Below are 11,037 nucleotides of genomic sequence, written 5' to 3'. Positions count from 1 at the left end.
CGATCTCCTGACCGCATGACCCACCCTTCTCGGCCTCCCAAAGTGCTGGGATTACAGGCGTGAGCCACTGCACCTGGCCAGAGACTCTTTTTTTTTTTTTTTTTTTTTGGTCTTTTCTCTCTTGGACCTTCAGGCATCTGCTTGGCTCTCTTCCAAGTGAATTTTCCTTTCTTTACTGTTCTAAAGCCTTTTAAAATAAACTTCCACTCGTGCTCTGAAACTTGCCTTGGTCTCTTTTTCTGGTTCCCCTCAGTTGAATTCTTTCTTCTGAGAAGGCACGGGCTGAAGTTGCTGTGGTCTCCTATGAATACACTACTGGTAATGGGGTAATTCAGATCTCTGTGTCCACTAACTTTATCACAACTTATTCAGACCTTTGACAACATGCTTTGACTTTCCACTTTGTCATATGCTTTAAAAAAAAAAATCACTTTAGGACCAATATTTATCACATAAAATTCTTTCTCATACAAAGTTATTCTCTTTTGCTTTTAACTTGCCTTACCAAAAATGTATCTTCATATTAATAACTTTCTTTACATCTCTCTGTCATATTGGTTCTTTTCCTTTTTTTTTTTTTTTTTGAGATGGAGTCTCACTCTGTCTGCCAGGCTGGAGTGCAGTGGCGCCATCGTGGCTCACTTCAACCTCTGCCTCCCAGGTTCAAGCAGTTCTCTGCCTCAGCCTCCCGAGTAGCTGGGATTACAGGCCCCTGCCACCATACCCAGCTAATTTTTGTATTTTTAGTAGAGACAGGGTTTCACCATGTTAGCAAGGCTGGTCTTGAACTCTTGACCTCATGATCCACCCGGCTTGGCCTCCCAAAGTGCTGGGATTACAGGCGTGAGCCACCACACCTGGCCTATTTAGAGTTTTTATAGGATTTAAAATGCCAAGAACAAACATTTGTGTTCAACAATCCATATTTTGGTTTTTTAATCTTATTTGGTACCAACCAAGACATTTAGTAAATATCTATTAATTAACATAATGGTAAGATGTTAAATTACATGAAAAGTCTTTTTATGTCTACCCCATTTACATTTACCTAATTGATTTTTTTTTTTTTTTTTTTTTTTTGAGACGGAGTCTCGATCTGTTGCCCAGGCTGGAGTGCAGTGAGTGGCACGATCTCGGCTCACTGCAAGCTCCGCCTCCCAGGTTCACGCTATTCTCCTGCCTCAGCCTCCCGAGTAGCTGGGACTACAGGTGCCTGCCACCACGCCTGGCTAATTTTTTGTATTTTCTAGTAGAGACAGGATTTCACCGTGTTAGCCAGGATGGTCTCGATCTCCTGACCTTGTGATCCGCCCGCCTCGGCCTCCCAAAGTGCTGGGATTACAGGTGTGAGCCACCGCACCTGGCCCTAATTGATTTATTTTTAACAATTGTACTGAAATTCTGAAAACTGAGATATTAGACAAAGTCAGTATTTGAAGTTATTCATGTATCTGATGTGTGATCAATATCCAGAATATATAGAAAATTCCTAATACTCAACAAGAAAGCAAACAACCAGATCAAAAGGGTAAATGACTTAAATAGCCATTTATGCAAAGAAGTTTTTGTTTGTTTTTTGTTTTGAGACAGAGTCTGGCTCTGTCGCCCAGGCTGCAGTGCAGCAGCACAATCTAGGCTCACTGCAACCTCTGCTTCCTGGGTTCAAGCAGTTCTCTGCCTCAGCCTCCCGAGTAGCTGGGATTACAGGCGCACACCACCATGCCTGGCTAATTTTTGTATTTTTAGTAGAGGTGAGAATTCGCCATGTTGGCCAGCCTGGTCTCGAACTCCTGACCTCAGGTGATCTGCCCGCCTCAGCCTCCCAAAGTGTTGGGATTACAGGCGTGAGCCACTACACCCGGCCCAAGATTTTTTCATGTGCCAGTGCTTTGCAAACCAAAACTAAAATTTGATTACCAACTCATCCATTAGGATAGCTATTAAACAAAATACAGAAAGTGACAAGTGTTTACAAGGATAAAAAGAAATGGGAACCTGGCCTGGCAGGTGGCTCGTGCCTATACTCCTAACACTTTGGAAGGCCAAGACAGGCAGATTGCCTGAGCTCAGGAGTTCGAGACCTGCCTGGGCAACATGCTGAAATCCCATCTCTACAAAATACAAAAAAATTAGCCACTGCACTCCAGTCTGGACGACAGAGCAAGACTCCGTTTCCAAAAAAAAAAAAAAAAAAAAGAAATGGGAACTCTTATGCCCTATTGATGAGGGTGTACAATGGTGCAGCCACTGTGGAAAAAATTAGAGTAGTTCCTCAAAAAATTAAACAGCACTTTGGGAGGCTGAGGCGAGGGGATCTCTTTTTTTTTTTTTTTTTTTTTTTGAGATGGAGTCTGGCTGTGTCACCCAGGCTGGAATACAGTGGCGCGATCTCGGCTCACTGCAAGCTCCGCCTCCCAGGTTCATGCCATTCTCCTGCCTCAGCCTCCCAAGTAGCTGGGACTACAGGCACCCGCCACCACGCCCGGCTAATTTTTTTGTATTTTTAGTAGAGATGGGGTTTCACCGTGTTAGCCAGGATGGTCTCAATCTCCTGACCTTGTGATCTGCCCACCTTGGCCTCCCAATGTGCTGGGATTACAGGCGTGAGCCACCGCGCCCAGCCGCTTACGAGGGGATCTCTTGAGCCCAGGAGTTCGAGACCAGTCTGGGCAACCTCTACAAAAAATATAAAAATTAGCTGGCTGTGGTGGCATGCACCTGTACTTTAAGTCAACTTTTTTTTTTTTTTTTTTTGAGACGGAGTTTTGCTCTTGTTGCTCAGGCTGGAGTGCAGTGGCATGATTCTCTTGCCTCAGCCTCTGGAGTAGCTGGGATTACAGGCATACACCACCACGCTTGGATAATTTTGTATTTTTAGTAGAGACAGCACTTCTCCATGTTGGTCAGGCTGTCTCGAACTCCCGACCTCAGGTGATCCACCTGCCTTGGCCTCCCAAAGTGCTGGGATTACAGGCGTGAGCCACCGCGCCTGGCCAGACTTTTTGAGTCTTGCTCTGTTGCCCAGGCTGGAGTGCAGTGGTGAGATCTCAGCTCACTGCAACCTCCACCTCCCGGGTTCAAGCGATTCTCCTGCCTCAGCCTCCTAAGTAGCTGGGATTACAGGCACCTGCCACCACACCCAGCTAATTTTTGTATTTTTGGTAGATACAGGGTTTCACCATGTTGGCCAGGTTGGTCTTGAACTCCTGACCTCAAGTGATCCGCCCACCTCAGCCTCCCAAAGTGCTGGGATTACAGGCGTCAGCCACCGCTCCCTGAATTCTTGATAATGTCATGATAATGTTAGCAGTGGCACAGATCCAAGTTATCCCAAGTTTCCAGCAGCATATTCATATCAGTTCACAGCAACTTCAGCCCTTGCCTCCTCAGAAGGCTGCTCAGGAGGTTGAGGTGGGAGGATTGCTTGAACCCTAGAGGTTGAGGCTGCAGTGAGCTGTGGTCTCACCACTGCACTCCTGTCTGGGCAACAGAGAGAGACCCTGTCTCCAAAAGAAAAGAGACAAACATTAAACCTACAACTACCATATGATTCAACAATTCCATTTCTGAGTATATAGTTAAAAGAATTGAAAGAAAGGACTCAAATGCTCATGTTTATAGCAGTGTTATTCATAATACCGAAAACATGGAGGCCACCCCAGTGTCTATAGGTAGATGAATGGGTAAGCAAAATGTGGTATATACATACAGTGGAATAGTATTAGGCCTTCAAAATGAAGGACATTCTGTAATAGGCTACAATGTGGATGAACTTTGAGCACATAATGCTAAGTGAAATATTCCAGACACAAAAAGACAAATACTATATGATTCCACTTATACAAGGTACTTAAAGTAGTCAAAAATCATAGAGACAGTAGAATTACAGTTTTTAGCAGAAAAGAAGAATGGGGAGTTAATCGTTTAATGGGTATAGGTTTTCATTATGACAGGATGAAAAGAATTATAAAGATGGGTGGTGGTGATAGTTGCACAACATTATGAATGTATTTAATACCACTGAACAGTACACTTTAAAATGTCTAAGATGGGGGCCGGGCGTTGTGGCTCACGCCTGTATTCCCAACAGTTTGGGAGGCTGAGGCGACCTGATCACGAGGTCAGGACTGCGAGACCAGCCTGGCCAACGTAGTGAAACCCTGTCTCTACTAAAAATACAAAAAAAAAAGTAGCCGGGCGTGGTGGTGGGTGCCTGTAATCCTAGCTACTTGAGAGGCTGAAGCAGAAGAATTGCTTGAACCCAGGAGGTGGGGGTTGCAACGAGCCAAAATTGCGCCACTGCACTCCAGCCTGGGCAACAGTGCAAGACTCCATCTCAAAAAAGAAAAAAAGGGCCGGCCATGGTGGCTCACGCCTGTAATCCCAGCACTTTGGAAGGCCAAGGCGGGCAGATCACTGACGAAGTCCAAGACCAGTCTGGCCAACATGGTGAAACCCTGTCTCTACTAAAAATACAAAAATTAGCTGGGCATGGTGGCACATGCCTATAATCCAGCTACTTGGGAAGCTGAGGCAGGAGATTCGCTTGAACCCGCAAGGCGGAGGTTGCAGTGAGCAGAGATCGCACCACTGCATTCCAGCCTGGATGACAGAATGAGACTCCATCTCAAAAAAAAACCAAAAAAACAAAAACGAACTTACAGGTAAAAAATAAGTACATTGTGAAATTCACAACACTCTAATACTGTAATGGTGAGGTGTAAATCAATTCTCTCTCTAGTTTGAAGATTAAAAGACAAAACTGGGGGCCAGGTGCGGTGACTCACGCCTATAATCCCAGCACTTGGGAGGCCCAGGCAGGGGGATCACGAGGTCAGGAGTTCAAGACCAGCCTGCCCAGCATGGTGAAACCCCATCTCTACTAAAACTACAAAAAATTAGTTGGGCATAATGGCATGCACCTGTAGTCCCAGCTACTTGGGAGGCTGAGGCAGGAGAATTGCTTGAACCTGGAAGGTGGAGACTGCAGTGAGCCGAGATCACGCCACTGCACTCCAGCCTGGGCAACAGAGCAGGACTCTGACTTAAAAAAAAAAAAAAAAAGACAAAACTACTACAAAACACCCATAGGTACAACAATTTGTTAATTGATACAAATTATATGTAAATTGTGATATCAAACGTAAAACTTTTCTTTCCCCAAGATGGCAGATTAGAGCATGCCTCAGCCACTTGGGAATAGCATGATAGTGCATAAAGATAAACTCCGTGTACTTTATTTCAAGAAGAAAAATGGAAATCCACTGGAATCATGAACGATAACCCAGAACCTGGGGAAGGGAGTGGGAGCAATCAGCCCCTGCGGCAGTGTCCAGCTGATAAAAGTGAGTGAAACCCAAGCACATGAAAGAGAGCCTCCCTCTGTGACTCAACTTTCCACTGGGAATCAAAGCGACCCAGTTTAAGCGAGAGCACTTTGTTTCTCTCAAGGCCTGGGGCTAACTTGAGGAGAGGTTTGGAGGTGCTGAGAAGAAAACACACTTGGAAAAGCTGATTCAATCATTCCACAATGTACACGTGTCATTGTGTACACATCACGATGTATACAATGTATACATCAAATTGTACCCCATAATACATGCAATTATTACTTCTTAATAAAAAATAAAATGAAAATATAAAAAATATATATAGTAGATCCTGGAAATGTAATATAAGGAATAATTAATAATAAATGTTTGGGGCCAGGCGCGGCGGCTCAAAGCCTGTAATCCCAGCGCTTTGGGAGGCTGAGGTGGGCAGATAACCAGGTCAGGAGTTCAAGATTAGCATGACCAACAGGGTGAAACGCCGTCTCTACTAAAAATGCAAAAATTAACCAGGCATGGTGGTACATGCCTGTAATCCCAGTTAGTCAGGAGGCTGAGGCAGGAGAATCACTTGAACCCAGGAGGCAGAGGTTGCAGTGAGGCGAGAGTCCGTCTCAAAAAAATAAGAAATAGCCGGGCGCGGTGGCTTATGCCTGTAATCCCAGCACTTTAGGAGGCCGAGGCAGGCAGATCACAAGGTCAGGAGTTTGAGATCAGCCTGGCCAATATGGTGAAACCCCATCTCTACTAAAAGTATAAAAATTAGCTGGGCATGGTGGCGGGCACCTGTAGTCCCAGCTACTCTGGAGGCTGAGGCAGGAGAATCACTTGAACCCAGGAGGCAGAGGATGCAGTAAGCTGAGATTGTGCCAGTGCACTCTAGCCTGGGCAACAGAGCGAGACTCTGTCTCAAAAAAGAAAAAAAAAAAAAAAGAAAAGAAAAATAAAAAATAAATTAAAAAAATAAATGTTTAGACCAGGCTTGGTGGCTCATACCTGTAATCTTAGCACTTTGGGAGGCCAAGGAGAGTGGATCACCTGAGGTCAGGTGTTCAAGACCAGCCTGGCCAACATGGTGAAACCCTGTCTCTACCAAAAATACAAAAATTAGCTGGGCGTGGTGGCAGGTGCCTGTAATCCCAGCTACTTGGGAGGCTAAGGCAGGACAATTGCTTGAACCCAGGAGGCGGAGGTTGCAGTGAGCCAAAATTGCGCCACTGCAATCCAGCCTGGGCAACAACTGCAAGACTCCATCTGAAAAAAAAAAAAGATAATAATAATAATCCAAATTCAGTGTGTCATTTTAAGGTGGCTTGGGAGCAGCCCGAGGAGTGAGGGACTGAACCAGGAGCCATGCTGCGCTGAACTGAGGCAGCACAGCCTCCGGGAGGGGTGGGAGAGGCGAGAGCCTTTCCGCTGTGGACGCTGACTGCCCAGGACGAGGGTTTCATCACTTTAAGTGTTTTTGAACCAACGAAGCTTCATTCCCTTGAAAAGATGGACAGCTAGTGGCTCACACCTGTAATCCCAGCACTTTGGGAGGCCAAGGCAGGTGGATCACAAGTTCAGAAAATCGGGACCATCCTGTCCAACATGGTGAAACCCCATCTCTACTAAAATACAAAAATTAGCCAGGTGTGGTGGTGCACACCTGTAATCCCAGCTCCTCGGGAGGCTGAGGCAGGACAATCACTTGAACCCGGGAGGTGGAGATTGCAGTGAGCTGAGATTGTGCCACTGCACTCCAGCCTGGTGACAAAAAGAAAGAAAGAAAGAAAGAAAAAAGATGGACAGCCCATCCTGTGAACTATAGTGTTTGTGGACAGATATATATTGGGTTCATAGTGGCGTCTTGCACACACACTCCTGCGAGTTTCCGTAAGTTTTTAGAGGACTGCTTTGCCTTTTGTTTTGTTGTTGTTGTTTGTTTTGGTTTGGTTTTTGGAGACAGAGTCTCACTCTGTCACTCAGGCTGGAGTGCAGTGGCATGATCTCAGCTCACGGCAAACTCTGACTCCCAGGTTCAAGCAATTCTCCTGCCTCAGCCTCCGGAGTAGCTGGGATTACAGGAGCGCGCCACCATGCCCAGCTAATTTTTATATTTTTAGTAAAGATAGTGTTTCCTCATGTTGGCCAGGCTGGTCTCAAACTCCTGACCTCAAGTGATCTGCCTGCCTCGGCCTCCCAAGTGCTGGGATTACAGGCATGAGCCACCATGCCGGGCCTGCTTTGCCTTTTGATCTGAGAGTTGCAAAGTTCCATAAAGAATGGCCCTGGTGGATAAGCACAAAATCACGAGACAGCGATTGGACAGAATTTGTGAAGCTATCCACCCCCAGATCACGAACAGCCCCCTGCACCCCCTCCCGCTGCTGGCGCTGCTGGATGGCTGCGACCGCACCGTGGAAGATGCCGGTCCTGAAGGAGCTGGCCACTGTGGCCTTCTGTGACGCACAGTCCACGCAGGAGATCCACGAGAAGATTCTAAACAAGGGAAGAGCTGGAGAAGTTCAATGCCCTGAGAGTGAACGTGTGGATAGGCAAGTGGCTATGACAACGTGGACATCAAGGCTGCCAGGGAGCTCCGGATTACTATGTGCAACACCCCCTCCGCAGCCGTGGAAGAGGCAGCCGACTCCACTGTCTGCCACATCCTCAATCTGTGCCGGAGGAACACGTGGCTGTACCAGGCACTGTGGGAAGGCATGTGGGTTCAGAGCGTGGAGCAGATCCTCGAGGTGGCCTCGGGAGTGGCCCTCATTCGTGGGAGACGCTAGGCCTCATGGGCTTCGGTTGCACGGGGCAAGCGTTTGCAGTTCGAGCCAAGGCCTTTGGATTCAGTGTCGTATTTTATCACCCCTACTTGTAGGATGGGATAGAGCGGTCCCAGGGCGTGCAGAGGGGACCCTGATACACCCTGCAGGGTTTGCTGTATCAGAGTGACTGCGTCTCCTTGCACTGCAATCTCAGTGAACATAACCACCACCTCGTCAAAGACTTTACTATAAAGCAGATGAGACAGGGAGCATTCCTTGTGAACGCAGCCCGTGGTGGCCTGGTGGACAAGAAAGCCTTAGCACAGGCCCTCAAGGAGGACAGGATACAAGGGGCAGCCCTTGGCTTGCACGAATCGGAGCCCTTTAGCTTTGCTCAGGCTCCATTGAAAGATGCGCCAAATCTCATCTTCATTCCTCGCACTGCCTGGGACAGCAAGCGGGCATCACTGGAGATGAAGGAGGCAGCTGCCACCGGGATCCGCCGAGCCATCACAGGTCGCGTCCCAGAAAGCTTAAGAAACTGTGTGAACAAGGAATTATTTGTCACATCAGCGCCTTGGTTAGCAATAGACCAGCAAGCAATTCATCCTGAGCTCAACGGTGCAACATACAGATATCTGCCAGGCATCGTGGGCGTGGCTCCAGGAGGACTTCCTGCAGCCGTGGAAGGAATCATCCCTGGAGGTGTCCCAATGACTTACAACCTCCTTCCCAAGCTCCCCCTCCCAACCAGCCCACATCCTTCCCAAGCTCCCCCTCCCAACCAGCCCACAAAACATGGGGACAATCGAGAGCACCCTAATAAGCAATAGCAGAGAATGCCCAAAGGTAATCATTCAGATACACTTGGGACCATGAGCCAGTGAAAAATAGATGAACTAAGAGAAAAAAATTATGTTCTTTTTAACTGATTCTGGACATAGGCATCATTGATAGTGCTATGCTAAAACTACAAGAGCTAGACAACTGAAGATGTCGTCTGCTTATGGAAGTGCTGAAAGACTAGGATGTGATTTACTAACAACCGACTTCCGTTATTGTGTGTTAAGTTTTTCATCTGTGCATCAAATCCCAAATAATAAATGGAGCTTTTTTCTTTATCGGTCCCTTGGGCACAGGAGGTCCTGAACACCCTTCTCTAGAATGCTGCATTGAGAGTTCAAACATCAGGCCATGCGCAGTGGCTCACGCCTGTAATCCCAGCACTTGGGAGCCCGAGGCGGGTGGATCACCTGAGGTAAGGAGTTCAAGACTAGCCTGGCCCACATGGTGAAACCCCATCTCTACTAAAAATACAAAAATTAGCTGGGTGTGGTGGTGAGCGCCTGTAATCCCAGCTACTCTGGAGGCTGAGGCAGGAGAATTATTTGAACCCAGGAGGTGGAGGTTGCAGTAAGCCAAGATCGTGCCACTGCACTCTAGCCTGGGTGAAAGAGCAAGACTGTCTCAAGGAAAAAAAAAAAAGGGTTCAAACATCAGATTAAAAAATATTAAGAGGAAACCTTCATCCTATGACTCTAGTCCCATGACTCTAGTCCCGTGGCTCTAGTCCCTTCGTTCTACAGGGGCTGTTTACTTCTTTTTGCTAGTAGCAAGATCGTATTACTACAAAATGGGGAGAAACTCTTTGCCTGTGGTAGGTACCGGCACACATAGGACGGAAGACAGTACAGGCTCCTGTGAGACACCTCTCTCCTCTCACATCTGTTTTTCTTTGTTTTGTTTTGTTTTGTTTTGAGATGGAGTCTTGCTCTGTCACCCAGGCTGGAGTGCAATGGCGAGATCTGGACTCACTGAAATCTCTGCCTCCCAGGTTCAAGCAATTCTCCTGCCTCAGCCTCCCGAGTACCTAGGATTACAAGTGTACACCACCACGCCCAGCTAATTTTTGTATTTTTAGTAGAGACTGGGTTCCACCATGTTGGCCAGACTGGTCTCGAACTCCTGACCTCAGGTGATTCGCCCGCCTCGGCCTTCCAAAGTGCTGAGATTACAGGTGTGAGCCATTGCGCCCGGCCCCTTGCTCACATCTGAATTGCATACTGAGTGGGCAAGATGGTTATAAGTTCAGTAAAACCCTCTGATGATGCAAAAAAAAAAGTATTACGTTTCACAAGCTGTTTGTACTCAAATACATTTTCTCAATTTCAGATCCTTTCCTATTTTATTGAGTGGAAAGTCTTGAACTAAAAGTGTTCAGGAAGAATAATGTTGCATTTCCTTATGTCTCCCCAAACACTTTTTTTTTTTTTTTGAGACGGAGTCTCGCTCTGTTGCCCAGGCTGGAGTGCAGTGGCGCGATCTCAGCTCACTGCAGGCTCCACCTCCCAGGTTCACGCCATTCTCCTGCCTCAGCCTCCCGAGTAGCTGGGACTACAGGTGCCCGCCACCACGCCCGGCTAATTTTTTGTGTTTTTAGTAGAGACAGGGTTTCACTGTGTTAGACAGGATGGTCTTGATCTTCTGATCTCATGATCCGCCCGCCTCGGCCTCCCAAAGTGCTGGGATTACAGGCGTGAGCCACCATGCCCAGCTGTCCCAAAACACTTTTAATGGTAACTTGTCATATTGTCTATGAAGAAACCGTTTTTTTTAAGACATTAACAAAGTCTTCTTTTCTTCATGTGATATTTTATACAAGAACACTTCAGATGTATTAGATTTGACTGACTTTTAACAAATCCTATTAGATTTTTATCAACTAGTTACATGTTCTATTCATAGACTTTTGTGAATCATTGCCTTTTTGTTTAAAAAGATGGCCTATTTTCCAGGCACGGTGGCTCATGCCTATAATCCCAGCACTTTCAGAGACCGAGGTGGATAGATCACCTGAGATCGGGAGTTCGAGACCAGCCTGACCAACATGGAGAAATCCCGTCTCTACTAGAAACACAAAATTAGCCAGGCGTAGTAGTGCATGCCTGTAA

At 46.8% G+C, this 11,037-nt stretch overlaps 1 pseudogene; it reads left to right on the top strand.

Moving 5' to 3' along the window:
- The first annotated feature begins 7,534 nt into the window (after positions 1-7,534).
- LOC100936709 (C-terminal-binding protein 2-like) lies at positions 7,535-9,219 on the top strand (annotated as a pseudogene).
- Positions 9,220-11,037: the final 1,818 nt, after the last annotated feature.

This window comes from Pongo abelii, chromosome 20 (genome assembly GCF_028885655.2).
Source record: "Pongo abelii isolate AG06213 chromosome 20, NHGRI_mPonAbe1-v2.0_pri, whole genome shotgun sequence".
NCBI classification, from domain to species: Eukaryota; Metazoa; Chordata; class Mammalia; order Primates; family Hominidae; genus Pongo; species Pongo abelii.
This window is presented reverse-complemented; position numbering and strand designations above follow the sequence as displayed.